This window comes from Mesoplodon bidens (assembly GCF_964165515.1).
Source record: "Mesoplodon bidens genome assembly, chromosome: 1".
Lineage (NCBI taxonomy): Eukaryota > Metazoa > Chordata > Mammalia > Artiodactyla > Ziphiidae > Mesoplodon > Mesoplodon bidens.
This window is the reverse complement of record NC_138176.1, coordinates 5,440,693-5,458,247: the sequence shown is the minus strand read 5'-3', so window position 1 is coordinate 5,458,247 and position 17,555 is coordinate 5,440,693. Positions and strand designations below refer to the sequence as shown.

General features: G+C 42.0%; 1 protein-coding gene and 1 pseudogene across 3 annotated transcripts in view; one reads left to right on the top strand and one right to left on the bottom strand.

The window, feature by feature from the left end:
* Nucleotides 1-17,555, top strand: part of DOCK1 (dedicator of cytokinesis 1) — a 535,086-nt gene that overhangs the window by 294,231 nt on the left and 223,300 nt on the right. The window lies entirely within an intron of this gene.
* On the bottom strand, nucleotides 13,038-13,748 carry LOC308619948 (putative acidic leucine-rich nuclear phosphoprotein 32 family member C; annotated as a pseudogene). Its single transcript has one exon. The product of its transcript is annotated as a putative acidic leucine-rich nuclear phosphoprotein 32 family member C (transcript).

The following is a 17,555-nucleotide window of genomic DNA, read 5'->3' as shown; positions in this document are numbered from 1 at the left end:
CATCTGAAATGTAAACTCATGGAGGTAGAGCTCCCCAGTAGTTGTATCTGAGCTGTGACAGGAGGATTGATTCACAGGGTTGGGCATAATAGAATCCCTGATACCTGGAGGTCAGTTGTGGAATTCATGAATGAAATTGTTCTCTAGAAGGTGTGTAGTCTACCAGATCCTTGGGCTGCATTGGGGAAAACAAAGCACAAGAACCCCCCTTTGGAGTCATTTGTGGGCTGTTGGAACCTGTTGGTCAAGGTATTATTTGTTGTATTGACTCTTTAAGTACCAAGTTTGACGAGATCAGGCACGTTCGGGGTGGTATGGCCGTAGACTAAGTACCAAGTTTGGAAGTAGCTTCTGTGAGTTTTTCTACCAAACTCCACACAGAAGTAAATATTTGGTCAAAAAATTTAAAAAGTCTTTGGAACCAATTTGAAAGTGAATGATACAGACACAATGGCAGGGACAAGCAGAAGAGAGATCGGTGCCTGTCTTTAGAAGCATTGCCAGCTTTTAAGGGAAGACCTTTTGCTACTTAGTGGAAACTTGTCACAGCAGTGGTGTTCTTTCAGAGAGAGTGTGGTACCCAGGAGGTGCCACCTGGGAGTATTTTTTTTTATGAAAATATTTATTAATTGTTGAAAGTATGGAGGACAAGACAATGGAAATCCAAACCAAAGCTTAAATTGGCTAGATTCTTAAAATGTATATTTTGATTCCTTGAGTGTTTATTACGAAGTCAAAAGGTTGCCACTCATTTGGATTACATTTTCCTTTAAACAGAACTTTTTGTTTTTTAGGTTCTTTGACCTAAAATATGATATATTGAACTGATGTATTTAGGTGGTACTGGTAATTAGCCAGAGGTTATCCCCAAACGTTTCTATTTTCAAATTATTTCAGTGCATAATGTTGGCATTTCTTTAATCATTTCTTCTTTAAAGAAGAGTACCCTCCTGGGACAAATGACTATTTCCATGGGGATTAAAGTTAATATTTAATAAGAGAAAACATTTTACTTTTATGCTTTCTTAAATTTCAACAAGTGTATGCTTTTGAAAAGTATCAAATGCCTTCATATACTTGTGACCAAAAAAAGTTATTTCCTTCTATATTCACTAAAATATCCCCGTTATTTGGAAGTTGGCAGATTGTCTTCAAATAGTTTTTTTTTTTTTTTGTAATTGGAGTCTAGTTGATTTACAATGTTGTGTTAATTTCTGCTGTACAGCACAGTGAGTCAGTTATACATGTATATGTTCTTGATGACCATGCGTTACAGCCTCTGGGCCAGACGACCTCGCTGTTCCCTTTGCTGGAAAAAGGAAGAGGCTCAAGCCGACTCTCATACTTGGGCGAAAGGCTGCTGTTGATAAGTTCATAATTTCTCCAGTGCAATAATAATAATGTGCCTCACCCTCAAATGCTCGAGGGTTTTGCTGTCCAGGAAACATATGCACGTCCCCATCCTACGTTTCAGAAGTGTTGCCTTTTCTCCTTACTTTTCAGCGCGGATGAAGTTTGCCAATTTGCTAATTTCACAAAAGATTCAGACCTGAGTAGAAAGCAGTTGCACCACACCTGTTACCCGCTGCGCTCCCTTCCGGGTGGATACCTGTCCTCTGCAGTGCAGATGTCCTGCGGGGACGGGCACCGTTTCCATCTGGTTGAGATCCTGCCTTGAGACCAGGCCAGGACCCTTGCCTTTTAGAAGTTTGCGTGTCTGTGAATCGGTTAGCTCTGCTTTGCTAGGTGGCCGTGCAGGATGTGGATGTTGGCAGGATAGCACTTTTTTTTTCCTATTACCGTTCTTAGCATCCGCCCGTGTCCCCTACTGCTGCCTTGGAGGTGACACAACCATCCAATTTGAGCTCCTTGCACGGAGCTCGTGCTTGGTAAATACGTTGAATCTGAGCCATCAGATGTGAGTGGTCTCGGTTTCCTTTTCCTTCACTCATTTCAGAGTGCCTGTTTTTGTATGTCCCGCCTATAAAGTTCTCTCCTGGATCGGAGGTAAATGCGCCGTCTCCTTTTCAGAGCCGGTTCTGCGTGTGCCCGGTTTCTTCCCCTCAGCTTTTTAGCACTTGCTGCATTCACGCTTCCACGTCCTCTTGCATCTCCCGTCTCTGCATCTCCTCTCTCTTCTCATTCTGTGAGTAGAACTTTCCTAGCCCCAGAAATGCTGCCGACCATCCCTGCTTCCTGCCAGGTCGCTAGAGTCTGTTCTATCTTGTTCTTTTCACCACTTGGCAACTCCTAGAGAATATCTAGAATATCTAGCCGTGGCCACCACTTCTAACTACCCGTGCCCCCGCCTTCTCTCCCCTCCCTCCTGGAACTGTTCTGTCCTGGAGTCCCTGACATCCTCTGATAGCCACACCCCATGCCGATCACACAGCCCTCATCCTCCTGAGTCTTTCCTGGGCATTTGAGTACCTCTTTCTTTCGGCTGATGGATAGACCAGAAGGACACATTGCCTAACCATTATTAGTTTCAGAACAACACTTGAGGGTAGAATTAAACACCCTAAATTTATACATGAATAAATTGATACTCAGAAAGATTAAGTCATCTCCCTGGTTTACATTATTTATGAAGAAATTGGAATTCTTTCACAACGTGGTGGTTGTTTTTTTAATTTAAATACACTGTAATCCCTCATTTATGACCCTAATTTTAATTTATTTTACCTCCTTCAGCACTTTTAATCAATGTTTTTTTTTCTTTAATGAATTTATTTAGTTATATTTGGCTGCGTTGGGTCTTCCTTGTGGTGCGTGGGCTTCTCATTGCGGTAGCTTCTCTTGTTGCGGAGCGCAGGCTCAGTAGTTGTGGCACACGGGCTCAGTAGTTTTGGCTCATGGGCTCCAGATTGCAGGCTCAGTAGTTGTGGCGCACGGGCTTAGTTGCTCTGCAGCATGTGGCATCTTCCTGGACCAGGGCTCGAACCCTTGTCTCCTGCATGGGCACGTGGATTCTTAACCACTCCGTCACTAGGGAAGTCCTAATCGTTTTTTTATGACATCTTTTAGCGTAGCTATCCTTATACTGTTGTGACCCTAATATTTTCCTTTCAACTTTTTTTGTTTCTTCTTATTATCTCCCTGCACAAACCTTGTTTTGTCTTTCTTTCTTTCTTTCTTTCTTTCTTTCTTTCTTTATTGAGGTATAGTTGATTTACAATGTTGTGTTAATTTCTTCTGTACAGCAAAGTGATTCAGTTATACGTATACATACATTCTTTTTTAAAATATTCTTTTCCATTATGGTTTATCATAGGATACTGAATGTAGTTCTCTGTGCTGTACAGTAGGACCTTGTTGTTTATCCATATAATCATAGCTCACATCTGCTAACTCCAGCGTCCCACTCCATCCCCCCACCAACCCCCTCGCCCTTGGCAACCACAAGTCTGTTCTCTATGTCCACAAGTCTGCTTCTGTTTTGTAGATAGGTTCATTTGCATCATATTTTAGTTGCCACATATAAGTGATATCATACGGTATTTGTCTTTCTCTTTCTGACTTACTTCACTTAGTATGATAACCTCTAGTTGCATCCATGTTGCTGTAAGTGGCATTATTTCATTTTTTTTAATAGCTGAGTAGTATTACTATGTATACACACACACACACACACACACACACCACATCTTCTTTATCAATTCGTCTGTTGATGGACAGTTAGATAGTTTCCATGTTTTGGCTATTGTGAATAGTCCCTGCACAAATCTTGACCTCTCTGCAAACTTCTGTGTTCTGCATCTGCATGTCCCATCATTTGCTAGAGGTTGTTAATCTCCTACGACAGGCACTTCTCCCGTGTCGTTGCTTTGTCTTCCTAGCATCCACTTTTAGGTATAAATTTTATCAACCAAATGAGTGTTCTTTATTTTTCTTTACTATTTTATAACCATGAAATATTTAAGTTATTTTTAGGGATAAGTAATGCTTCATGGACCATCTTTCTGCCAAAACATCTCTCTATTTAGGTTTATTTCCTTGGGATCAACTCCCACAAGCAATGTTGCTGAGTCAAAAGTATTTTAAAGGAGGACTTAAACGTGTCAATTTGGGAGATTGGATGAACAAAACAGAAAATCAAATTTAAAGCGCAAGCTTAAAAGCTAAAAATGAAATGCTATCTACGAATCAGAAAAAATTTAAGTGCCTATTTATGTATTACTGTTCATTATGTTTGTAAGCAACATGTTGCCTTGATTCTAAGCCAATCATGGATCTCAGTAAATGGTCAGGAGCTTACATTTCTACAAGTATGTTTGAATTTCATCACTTTTCCTCTTGGCAGTATTCCATATTCCATTTTGCCAACTATTGAGATACCCAGTCCCACAGTGAGCACCCAGACTGGTCCTTATGCTAAAGCAAGATTTTACTGGTAATAGAATTCTGGTTCATTAATTTCCTAAATGCTCTTGCCTGCTGCTGGAAAATTTTTGGCCTTCAGAACAACGTGTTCACAACTGTAGCCAGACAGAGGAATTTATAGAAGCCTTCGGTTGTCAGATGGGCAAGCTCTGCTAGGAATAATGGCTGGAGTTAGGTGAAGATTTGAGCAGAATTTTAAGGGGAGGAATCGTTGGTTGGGGAAGTGGCCTCCCAGTTGCTGGTTGCAGCCATCACCTTTCCATCATTGAGTCTGTATCAGGGGCAGGGTTTGGTGTTCTTGCATAGTTCATCCCATAGCTCTGATCCAGTCAAGGCCAAAGAGCAGTGATCATTGACCATCATTTCTCCTCTTCCCTCCAGCTGTTGTCTGGCCAGAGGGTAGTAAAGGGGACAGTTGGAGGAGATACTCATTCACTTGTCGCCATATTTATTAGGTGATTACCACATTCCCATGTTCTAAGTGCTAGGCATTCAGTGCTGCACCCATCAGCCTTGTTCCCTGGCCTCAGAGGGGCTTTATTATAACACAGAGGGAGGGGGGAGGAGGAGAGAAAAGGTGAGGGTGGGGAAAAGTAAGAAACGTTCCAAAGTCAGGCATCTCGTGCCATTGTACCAAGAACCCACTCACGGGACACCTGCTAAGACCCTCTCCTTTCAATGTAACTTGGCTTTGTCCCTGATTTCCAGCTTTAAGGAGATGAAAACTGGTTTTTTAATTGGATTCTGCACATTACATTACTTCCTTGGAATTGGATAGTGTAAGCGGTTTAAGCAGTTTCACGCTGGGTGTTATTTCATTAGTGACACTGTGTCTGGATCATAATTCTCATAAACTGATAGTATGCTAATTTTCCGGAAGCCAAAAGGATGAGAATCCTACTGTGTGTCTATTGAGCATAGTGTGCTTTGCCAGCAGGTTCTGAGCTCCTAGGGACTTCTCATTCTACTATAAAAAAAAAAAAAAAAGCAAAGATATATCTTGAAAAGACTTCCAGTTAATAAATGTTAAGTTCACTTACCAGTGTCTTATCTGTTGGGAGATCCTCATGGAAAGAATGGCCAAGTCATGCTTCAGACATGGAATGCCAACGTACTGGCCATGTGAGTCTGTTCATATATGCTTTTGCATGTTGAAGAACAAAGTTTTCTTGTATGTTGGTGCCATGTATCCGAGGGAAAAATGCCACATGGAAAATATTTTTATGAGATATTAAAAATTGTAGAATATAATTACTTTCATTAATCTAAAAGAACATCAAAATATTTGAATACGGATTTCCTTTATAGAAATAGGAGCATCATTTGACTTAATGGGCAGTAGTGTATGTGAGACGCACAATTGAAAATATTGTTGTGTCAAAGTAGAATCTGCTATTTTTTTTTTTGTTGGTATCACTAATAGTAGAGCCAGATAAATAACTTTGGTTCAAAATAGAATCATCAAGTCATAACATTTTGAACTGGAGGAAACTTTTTATTTTTTACTTTTCGGCTGGGGGTGGGGGAGGAATCTTCTTTAAATGAGAAAAACTGGTAACTTACTTAGCTTGCTGCCAATGACTAGGCCAGGTAGCTTCTGACCTCTGTCCCGTCTAATCTCCTGCCCACACTTGTGCTTATCAAACTTTTCTCACTCCACCAGCCAAGGATGCTCTTGGCAATGATCCCCTACCGTTTGCACTGAGACAAAGCAGGGCTTTTTCAAAGTTCACATGTCTCTGTACTCTCTGCACTGTTGATGCCCGTTGTCTCTGTCACATTGAAATTCACGGTCCTTTCCTTAGTTTTTCCTCCTATTTTGTGCTTTTATTTCCCAATCAAAGGATAATCAGTTATTAAGGTCAAACTTCTAGATATTGTTTATTTAATTCTCCAGATTCAGAGTTGGGTCTCTGGATTTGCCCTGAGGTTTTCCTTTTAGGTTCAAGAAGATTGGGGGTAAGACCGTCAGTGCACTGTGGTTGGACTGGACTTGCTGAAATATACTCTACAAGTCCTACCAAGTGTGAACATGTGGATTCATGATCTGTTCAAAGCAGCCCTGAAGAAGTAAAGGTTTTGGTGAAGCTTACTGCTATTTTGGGGTTATGTACTTAGCTTTTGGCTAACTTCCTTATCTCCCATCATTCAACTCACTCACATCTTGGCCACTTTGTCTATAAAGGGGAGGGAGTACTAGGTCTTGTCGGAGCTAATTAAGTTTTTTTAATTTAATTGTGATGAAATATACATAACTCAAAAGGCACCACCTAACCTTTTCTAAGTGTACAGTTCAATGGCATTAAGTACATTCACACTGTTGTGCAACCATCATCACCATGCATCTCAAGAACTCTTTTCATCCTTGCAAACTGAAACTCTTATACCCATTAATCACTAACCTCCCTTCTCCCCTCCTCCAGCCCCTGGTACCCTAGCACCCTTCTACTTTCTGTCTCTGTGGATTTTACTACTCTAGACAATCAAGGCTGGCTTTGAAAGCATTCCTTGGTGTGGAATCCCCTGGTCATCTTCTCAGCCCACTTGATTCCAGTGCTGAGTGAGACCTGTCTTCCTTACCTTCTGTTCCATCTCTGTCCCAGCCCAGCCTGCTCTGTGATACTGACCATGTCCCCAGCCTGCACCAGTGGCAGGTGTAGACCAGCTCTTACCATTTTGACTTTCACTGATGCAGCCCTGTTGTTCACACTGTCCCCTCCTTTACTGTTGGAGCTTCTAAAGCCTTGAGACTGTGTCTTCATATTTCTGTATCCTCAGCCTCTCCCACAGTCTCTGGCCCAGAGTAGGGGGTTCAGAATGAACGCTAGGGCCATTAGGGATAAATTACAGAACCAAAAATGTTCAAAGATGTCATCTGGATAAAGTTCCTTCCGCTCCTGTGTCCTGGATTGATCTTCATTGTATCTTCCTGGGTGAACGAGCAGTTGCCTTTCTCAGTTGATTTAAAGGTACAATAGTTTAAGGTTCGTCCAGAGGGAGTGACGAGAAGCTATACCCAGCAAGTGGTTTAATGTGCAGCTCTCGGAGTCACAATGTCTTAAAAAGATGATCTCTTGTGTGGAACTTGCACCTCATGGCTTATCTTTACTTTACTGAGTTTCCTTCAGGTATTTCCTTAATTTGATGTAGAGCTCAGTGCTTTTTCAATTAAAGACTCTTGAACTAAACCTTTGGGAGGACGATCTACATCTTGTGAGGCTCAGCTTTTCTGTCTTGAGGCCTCATTTGGAGGAGAGTGGAAAGCTGAACCATGTGTAGCCTGGCCTGCTGGACAACAAAGTACTGTTATGGTGAGAGTGTTTGACAGACACTCTTTAATTCAATGACATTGTATCAGGGAGATGATGTCCTAATAGCATCAGTCAGTATTTTTGTCTTTGTCATCTTTAGCCATGGGTGTAGGGAGGGAAGTCGCTGTATCTGAGCTTCCAGGAGCAGCACAGAGGGGTACAGATGTCGAATTTTATACATGCTGATGTTTCCAGCATTTACTTTTTATCAAGATTTGTGCTTACAAATGGCCTGTTGAAAGTAATTGTGTAATTAGCTTAATAAATCACCTTTCTGTCATTGGTCTCTCCGTATCTCCATACACACACTCCCCGGATCAGCAGTTTGCCTTTTTTCACCATAAGCTTTTATCAGTAGGGACTACAGACCAGCTGAGGTTTGCTTTCTGCTACTTAGCTTATCAGAATGACTTGTAGACTCGCAAGAAAAATAAGATACTGATGTTTTCTTGGGCATATGTTTATAGCTATGCTTTGGGCTCACATGCGCATTCTTAAAAATTTATGTATTTACTTTCTGTCCCTGGAAAATCAGATTTTCTTGATAACCCATTAACTATTCTTTTTTCAAAGCAATCATTTTTTAAAAAAATATTTCCAATTTGTTTATTTATTTATTTTTGGCTGTGTTGGGTCTTCGTTGCTGCACGCGGGCTTTCTCTAGTTGCAGTGAAAGGGGGCTACTCTTTGCTGCGGTGTGCGGGCTTCTCATTGCGGTGGCTTCTTTTGTTGCGGAGCACGGGCTCTAGGCGCGTGGGCTTCAGTAGTTGTGTCGTGCAGGCTTCAGTAGTTGTGGCCCTCAGGCTCTACAGCGCAGGCTCAGTAGTTGTGGTGCACGGGCTTAGTTGCTCCGCGGCATGTGGGATCTTCCCGGACCAGGGCTGAAACCTGTGTCCCCTGCGTTGGCAGATGGATTCTTAACCACTGTGCCACCAGGGAAGTCCCATTAACTATTTAATAAGAAAAAATATCCTGTTTTAATTATATCCAAAGATAACTTTGGACTGTTTTTTTTAGGATGGAGAAAGACTGTTAAGAAATACTGTTTTAAAATGTGTATACATTTTTCTTTTACCATGGCTTAAGTTATTTGTAATAAAGAATTTAAAATAAAAATAAATGAGAATTTAAAGCAGGAGTTTTGTGGAAGGGCATAAAGGAGTGTATATGATAAAAAGTTTGCTTAAACTCAAACTAGTAGAAAGTTAAAATACATTTTAATGAACTTGAATATGTTAACTGTGCTGTTGGAATAAGAAAAAGTTACGTGTAACCATTAAATTAGAAGTATCAGAAAAATTACTATATATACTTTTGTAATCTATTTTTGAGTAAGTTCCTTTATGTACATAAAATCAGTGTTTACAAAATATATCCTGAAATTCACATTTTCCACCGATTAACCCTATTCTCTCTCTACCAGTAAATCTGAATTAGAGAGGTTTGGAATTCATATGTTGTTATGTGTCAAAAGTACACAAAGTAATAGATGGGAACAAGAATTGTAATTGGTTTGCAGGCCCCTCGTAACTGAATTTTCTGAGTACTAAACTGACTTTAAACAATTTTTATAATTGAGTGTTTTATTGGTAATGACAGGAAAGGAACAAGTTTTAGTCAGTCAAGCAAAGCAGTTGCCCCACTTGCTGCATCAGTGCTACAGGCAAGAGAGGGGTGTGTCAGAGACTTCCCTGAAGAGGACAGGTGAGCCCATGGTGTGCCCTCTGCTTTGTGAATCTTGACATTTTCTCTGATCACCATTCTTGCCTTTTACATCCCAGAGAAAGGGCACAACATAGGATGCAGCCAAGCCCGTCCTTTTCTTTGTTTATTCTGTTCACCATCTCACGTTGATCCAGACTGCCAGCAACCAAATGCAGGGCTTAATCAGTTTTGTCTAATTAACTACAATTAGATTGAAGGATTTCTCTCCAAGGAGTGAGAATGCAGAGAAGTTAGCCTTCCGAGTTCTAGCTGTTGGATACATAGCTTAGAAAATTACAAGTTGTTGCAAAAGTATCTTTTCCACTATTTCACTCTGTAATTGCCAGGGAAGGATTTGCATTCCTGTACAAGAGGATGCAAAGAGAAGGCCAGATAAAACCTGTCAAACGTAAGAAGCAGTTAATACAATATGCTCCTTTCTAAGTGAGCACCGAAGTTGTTGATGTTTTGAAATTTTCCTGATAAGCAACTTTCTGTCCCCATCATATTGGTCGTACTTGTGGACTGGAGTAGGATCTAATTGGCAAAGAGAAAAACTATGTATAAGACACAGGAAACTTGCAGGCAAATAAAGTTGAGCATTGAGGTCCCTGCCCTGTCTTTGCTTCTATCTTACTTTCTGCCTCTCTGACCAGTTCCCATAAAGGGGCCTGTTGGGCTCCCAGGCTCCTGGGACCTTCACCACTGTGATTAGGGAGCATCTCTGCCTGGACTGAATTTCTCCCACTTCTCTCCCCAGTTCCACCGGGCTGGGTGCCCCTGTTCCATTCCCCCCCAGCACCCGTGTCACCCCATCCTGACCCTGCCACGCTAATACAACTGCTCTTTAATGGGTCTTTTCTCACCAGACCCCGGGGCAGGCGCCTGTGGCTTATTTCCATTCATATTCCAAGCCCCAGCACAGGACCTGGCCTGTAGCAAGTAATGATGCGTGTGTGTGTTGATGAGTGAGCGGATGATCCCGAGGTCCTAGTGTACAGTCAGCTCCCCCGTGTGGCCATTCTTGACCCCTCCCACTCACCAGGTAGCTCTGGATTGCTCGCTGAAGAACACACCTGTAATGGATTGCCCTGCCTGTCCTCTCCTTTATCTGTTGCACTTGGCTTAGTCTTTGTCCTTGTGGCTCCCGAGCTGCTGTCCTGGACACCCTCTCTTTGGGGTCAGGGTAGCACGAATATACTTGCTAGGTGAAGACACCTGGCCATCATAAGAGCTTCCCAGGGCAGGGGGAAGGTGATTGAGACTTGTGACTCTCTGCCAGCATGGGCCTCCCTCAGCTTGCAGCATGGTTGGCGACCATTTGTAACCAACGCATTTTACAAGCGGAGCTCCTAAGGCCTCCGTTCTGTATCCTCAGACATGCCCTGAGCACCCACCTGATGGGCAGGAAGCAGACAGAAAATGGATGTGAGGTGGGCTTCTCTCGTCCTCTACTGGCCTCATTCTGAGCCGTCTGCCAGCAGCCCTTTATCTGAAATGCCTGGCTGCAGCGGATGGTCTGGACCCTTTACCCCGATTCTGGTTCCCCCGGAAACTACCCTGCTCTTCCTGGACTGGAAATGCTGCCCTCTGGTTGGAAAAGGCTTACTTCATGGCCAGTTATAAAGGGCAGGTCATGTGTAGAAAGGGGCGGGGCCGTAGCAATGCCCAAGCCTTCCTCCTGTTCTCAGGGTTCCAGGCAGTGAGAATCTCACACTTCCTTCCATGCTGGCAGGATGAGCCTTCTTTGATTTGTGATTCTCCCATTGGGGTGCTGATGGTGAGGTTTCACTGCGGCTCAGACACAGTCCGATCTGGAAGCCAAATCTCGGAGTGGCTTTCAGGCTGGGCTGAGCACAGATTCCTAGCAATCCCCCTCAGCTCCCTCGAGTAACATGCGACGAGGTAGGACTTTTTGAGCCTCGCATAAACCTGCTCTATTGGATGTTCCTGAGCTCTTGACTGATCTCTTCCCCATTACCTTTATAACCCTTAGCTTAAATTTTACTGCCTACCCTATAACTGATACTTGTTAGTAACCGAGTAGATTTTCCATCTGGTAAAATCATGAAACTATTAGAAATTTGAAGGTGATTTTATTGTTTTTATTTTTTTGACTTTATAGAAATTTAGTTCATAGCAATTATGCCAGCGTAAGGACCTATCAAATACACAAGAAATGTGACCCATATAAATACCTCATAATCCTAACAAGACTCTAATTATATCAAAATTTTCTCAGAATTTTATTGAAGCCATTAGCATCTCAAAATAATAAATAAATATGTTCTTTTCTCTGTCAGATTATAAAGATCTCCTTGATCACACATATTTCTTTGTATGCTATTGAATTTCTCTGTTCTTTCAAAGCAAACTTTTTTTTAAATGGTGATATACGCATGCTGGGTTAATGTCCTTTGGGCTTCAACACACTCTTCTCTGCATTCTGTGTTCTATGACGATAATTTTAATATTTCAAAACGAGCCCCATTTGCCCTCGCCTATTTTTCGTATGAATGGATTTTGCTCACAGGTTGTAGAGGGAGGGGAGTTGAATCATCTGGCTGCAGGGCTTCTCTCCTTCCTGATGCAGTGTAGATGAGGAGACCCTCCAGAAAGGTGTGCCTGAGTCTCAGGAATGTGCCCGGGTCCCCAGGTGGTGGGAAGACTCTTTCTCTCTCACCTGTGGGGCGGGGAGCAGCACCGTGTGCTTGGCGGAATGTTCTCTCAAACGCTATACAAAGCCTGTAAGCAAAATGAGGTTTTCTGCTTCCTCAGTTTTGCTGGATTACGTGGCTGCATTGTGATCGCTGGGTGGCTGCCATCGCACTCTTGTTTGGTTTTTGCCTTTGCCCTATGTTTTGATGGAGGCTTACAATGATGTGATGTGACTCAGGTGAAGCTTTGCATGGGATGGAAGCCACGGGCTGCACGTGTACACACCTATTACTGCCCAGTAAATAGACCAGACCATGTCTTACAACAGGGCCCCGGGCTTTTACTCCATGTACAAAAGTGCACAAATTTTCTAGCATATCAGGTTGTCGTAATCAATGCAATGTCCATTAAATGACCAGGCAGCTTTGCTTTAAGACTCATCTGGCAATTCTTTTTTTCCAGGACAGCGTTTAAATTTGCTTTGACTATGATAACCCAGAGAGAGAGCTCTCTTTAGAGAAAAGGTAGATGGTGAATCCCCAAGGTAGTTTCTTACATTCAGGTGCCCTCACAGCAAACCCCACCACAGAGACATTTTGCTAAGTAACGTGAATTCAGTACTATTAGATACCAAAGAATTCTGGTAGTATTGTCAGCGTCCCAGAACATACATTTCAAGTTGATTGTAAAAAATACTTTGGTACATGAATTTCTTTAGAAAAGTGTTATTTAGCAGTAGGTTTAGGGATCTTTAAAAAGACTAGAAGGAAATTGATAACTTCATTAGAAGTACTTTTTTTTTTTTTTTTTTTTTTTTTGAGATACGCGGGCCTCTCACTGTTGTGGCCTCTCTTGTTGCGGAGCACAGGCTCCAGACGCGCAGGCTCAGTAGTTGTGGCACATGGGCCTAGTTGCTCCGCGGCATGTGGGATCCTCCCAGACGAGGGCTCGAACCCGTGTCCCCTGCATTGGCAGGCGGACTCAACCACTGCGCCACCAGGGAAACCCCTCTTCATCGTTATCAGCTTCTCCATCATGTCCGAATTCTTCCTCCCCACTGACTTCGTCTTCATCCTCCCCTTGTACATCTTCATCTTCATCTTCTTCATCCTCTCACTCTTCTTCCTCACCATCCCCCTCCTCCTCCTGGTCCTCACCTTCTCCTCCTTCATCGTCCTCTTCTTCATCCACACCATCCCCCTCGGCATCTGAGTCAGGGGCTTCACTGTCCTCTCGGTCGTAGCCGTCCAGGCAGGTGAGCTGGGGCAGGAGCTTGAAGACACTCTGTCCGTAGCCAGTCAGGTTAGTAACCTCACAGTTAAATAGATACAGGCTCTTCAGACATTCCAACTTCCTCAAAGGTTCCAGGGTGCTGATATCTTTCAGTTTATTTCCACTTAAGTTTAGATGTGTAAGATTTGGAAGTTTTTCTGCTAACATATCCAGATCTCCCAGGATTCAATTGTCACCGAGCTCAAGCTTTTTCAATTTAGGTAGTTTGGGGAGATTTGACACTTAGATCAAGCCTACATTTATTAAACTGAGGAGCTCTAAGTTCACACATTCAGCCCTTAAGCCCTCAATTTTCCCATCATTTGATGTGCAATTGTCCAGGGCAAGTTCTCGAACAGCTGCCGGGGTCCAGTTCCTCAGCTCCAGGTGGATCGTCCTCTTCATGTCCATGTTTCTCTCCCCCCACCCCCCGCCCCGGGGCCTTCAAACTTAACTTTACACGGCGGGGGCGGATGGGGGAGAGGCGTCCCAGCCTGCGCAGAGAGGGCTGTCGGAAGGGGTCTGAGCAGTGGTCCCGGGCGGCAGGCGGTGGGCGGCATGCGGGCAGGCGAGCGGAGCCCCCGGAGCCGGAGCCCCCGGAGCCGGAGCCCCCGGAGCCGGAGCTGATGCTTCCTTTTTATTTTTATGCGTGAGTCAAGTACCTGAAATGTCTATGATTGTCATGTTAAAACATTAATCTTCAAAATATATGAATTTGGTTCAAAGAGATGAATCTTAAAAAACCAGTGCTTTATATTCCCTAATTAAAACTGTGGTGGTCACCATTACGATTGGTAATTACAAGACACAGCTCTAAATTTTGATAAGAGTAGGGGAATGGCTTCTTCTAGTATTTTCATTCAGTCTGCGTAGGAATGGATAGATGTGAATACTGGGTACATAACTCTGGGTGCTCGCTGTATATTTTGATGGATATCCCCTTGAATATTTTTCTCAACATCTTGGAAGGGGTTTTGGTTTTGTCTTAGTTTTGCAGACTGTGACGGGACAGTATCTACAGTGTATACTTGCCAGGCGCAGGAGATACTCAGAGCAGGTACCGGAGGGTCTCCTTCAGGTACTAAGGAGCTTTAAACAAGAGCTTCACTTGTCAGCGTTGAGTGACACTCTTGTTTAAATGGAGCCAACAGTAAGCACCCTACCAACACACTCTGGCCAACGGAACGTGAGTTCCATGAGGGCTTCAAGAATAGTGCCTAAGGGCCTCCCTGGGGGCGCAGTGCTTGAGAGTCCGCCTGCCGATGCAGGGGACGCGGGTTCGTGCCCCGGTCCGGGAGGATCCCACGTGCCGCGGAGCGGCTGGGCCCGTGAGCCATGGCCGCTGAGCCTGCGCGTCCGGAGCCTGTGCTCCGCAGCGGGAGAGGCCGCGACGGCGAGAGGTCCGCGTACCGCAAAGAAAAAATAAATAAATAAAAGAATAGTGCCTAACACAGTGTGCCTCTGTAAATGTTTGTTAGATGATGCCCTTCCTAGGAAGTGGGATTTGTAAAGAAATGTCCCTCTTCTATGTTTTGTTTTATTATAGCTTGGCCTCACATATTTATTTTTGGGGGTGGTACCTTTCTTGCCCCCTTAGTAAAATTTAACAGCATCCCTATGTGCTCTTTTGATGTGTAATTTTATTGCTGTATCTTTTTGCCCTTCAATATAAAACTCTTATATTTTAGTAATATCCATAATCCTTTTTGTTTAGCCTCACATATTTTGTCAGAGATGACCTCTAGGTTAGGAATTTTCCTTAACATCTTAAGGTCTATCTTAAGCCAACATCCAGGAGACTAGATATTAAATATTCTCACCACCCATAAAGATGGCAATTATGGGACATGATAGATGTGTTAGCTAGCCTTAAGTTGTGATTGTATTGCAATATATAAATGTATGAAATCAACACATTGTATGCCTTAAACTGTGTCAATTAAATCTCAATTAAAAAAATAAAACATTAGACCCTAAAGGCATGCATGCCCATTGAAATCTCTAAAAGAAAAACCAAAGATGCTGGCTCTTATTACAACTTGCCATTGTCTTGGTGGTGAGGGCCTGTGTAGTAAGTCCAGAAACAGAAATACAGCTTATAGCGATTAGAAAGGACAACACAAAATTGTTGACAGATGCTGGCCTGGTCTGTTTCAACGTCTCTCCCCAGGCCCCCGTCCACACCGCCCCCCCATAACAAAGACTACAGGGAGTGATGACAGAAGTCTGCAAGTTCAATGATAAAGTCTACACGTCACAGTCAATGGTTTCCCCAAGTATACAAATAAAAATATAGAGAAAAATGTAAAGCTTTTTGGAAAAAAAGCTCTCCTCCCACTAGGAACAATAATACAAGAGCTGTTTAAGATCCATGTGATGAAAATCACACAATATTCCTGAATGGCATCAAAAGAGACTTGAACAAATGGAGAGACAGCTGGGTGCATGTAATTGAGAAGGCTGCTATCATAAGCCTTCTCAATGAATTTAAAAATGCAATGCCACCTCAATTTCAATTCCAGTGGGACTTGTTTCAAGCTCAGTAATGTGGTTCTAAAGTTCATGTGAAAGAATAGATTGGCATGGACACTCAGGGAAATGTGAAAACCAAGGGTAATGATGTAGGACTTGTACTACACATAACAAACCATTTGAAAGCTAAAGCTATAGTAACTGAAGTATGATCCAATGTTCATTAAAAGTAGTCTCTATATATGTGAGAGCAAGAATGAATCCGCTAAAATATCAATATTAGTTGCATATCATCTTATGGGGATTTTATGATTTTCAAATGTTCTTCTTTATATATATCTTCTTCTTTTTACTGTATGATCATATATATATATATATATATATATATATATGATCATACAGTAAAATTCACCCTTTTTAGTTCTGAATTTTGATGGATATATACAGTTGTGTAATCACCACCAAATACAAATTTAGAGTATTGTGATATGCCTAAAAAAGTCCCTCATCATTCCCCTCTGGAGTCAGCCTTCTCCCCTTTGTCACTGTAGTTTTGGGTTTCTAGAATGTCACATAAATGAATTTATACACTGTGTCGCCTTTGTTGACGTCTTTCAGTTAGCACAGTTTTTTTTTTCTTTAAAACAAAAGAAACCCTTGGTGTTTGAGAATGATGCACATTTATTTATTCAGTAGTAGGTCCATTGCATTGCTCAGTACTATTCCGTCATATGGATTTACCACAGTCTGTTGATCCACTTACTAGGTAATAGACATGTAAGGTGTCTCCATGTTTGGCAATTAAGACTAAGACTGTCTATAAATATTTGTATAGAAGTCTTTGTGTGGATATATGTTTTCATTTCTCTTGGGTAAATACCTAGAAGCAGGAAGGTTGGATCCTGCCAAACCTTTTCCAAAATATCTGTATCCTTTTGCCTTCAGATCAGCAACATAGGAGAATGTCTGTTCTGCAACTTCCTGCTTTTTTTTTTTTTTAATTTTAGCCATTCTAATAGGTGTGTAGTGGTATCTCATTGTGGTTTTAATTTGCATTTTCCTAATAATTAGTGACACTGAACATGGTTTCATGTTCAAGTGACAAATGTCTTGGCCATTTGTATCTCCTTTTAAGTGAAATGTCTCTTTAAATTTTTTTGCCAATTTTTCGATTTGGTTTGTTGTTAATTGAGTTTTCAGAATTCTTTTTATATTCTGGATACAAGCCGTATCCAGAAAATGTTTGCAAATATTTTCTCCAGTTCTACAGTCTACCTTTTCACCTTCTTTTCAATGTCTTTCAAAGAGCAAATGTTTTTGATTTTGAAGAAGTTCTATTGGTCATTTTTTTCTTTTATGTTTTATGCTTTTTGTATCCCAAGAAATATATGCCAAATCCAAGGTCAGAAAGGTTTTCCTTGTGTTTTCTTCTAGAAGTTTTGCTGTTTTGGGGGTTTTGCATTTATGTCTATGATACATTTTGTGTTGATTTTTGTGTATGGTGCAGGGTGAGGATCAATTCTATCTCCCCACCTTTTTCTTTGAGACTTTTCATATGTGTCTAATTGTACCATATGAAAATACCACTTGTTGAAGATTATACTTTTTCATTGAATTTTCTTGACACCTTTGTTGAAAATCTGTTAACCATATGTGTGCGGTCAGGTTTTTTCATCTATAGACCTTTTTCACCACTACCACACAGTCTTAATATCTGTAGTTTTATAGTAAATCGTAAAAGCAGATAGTATGTGT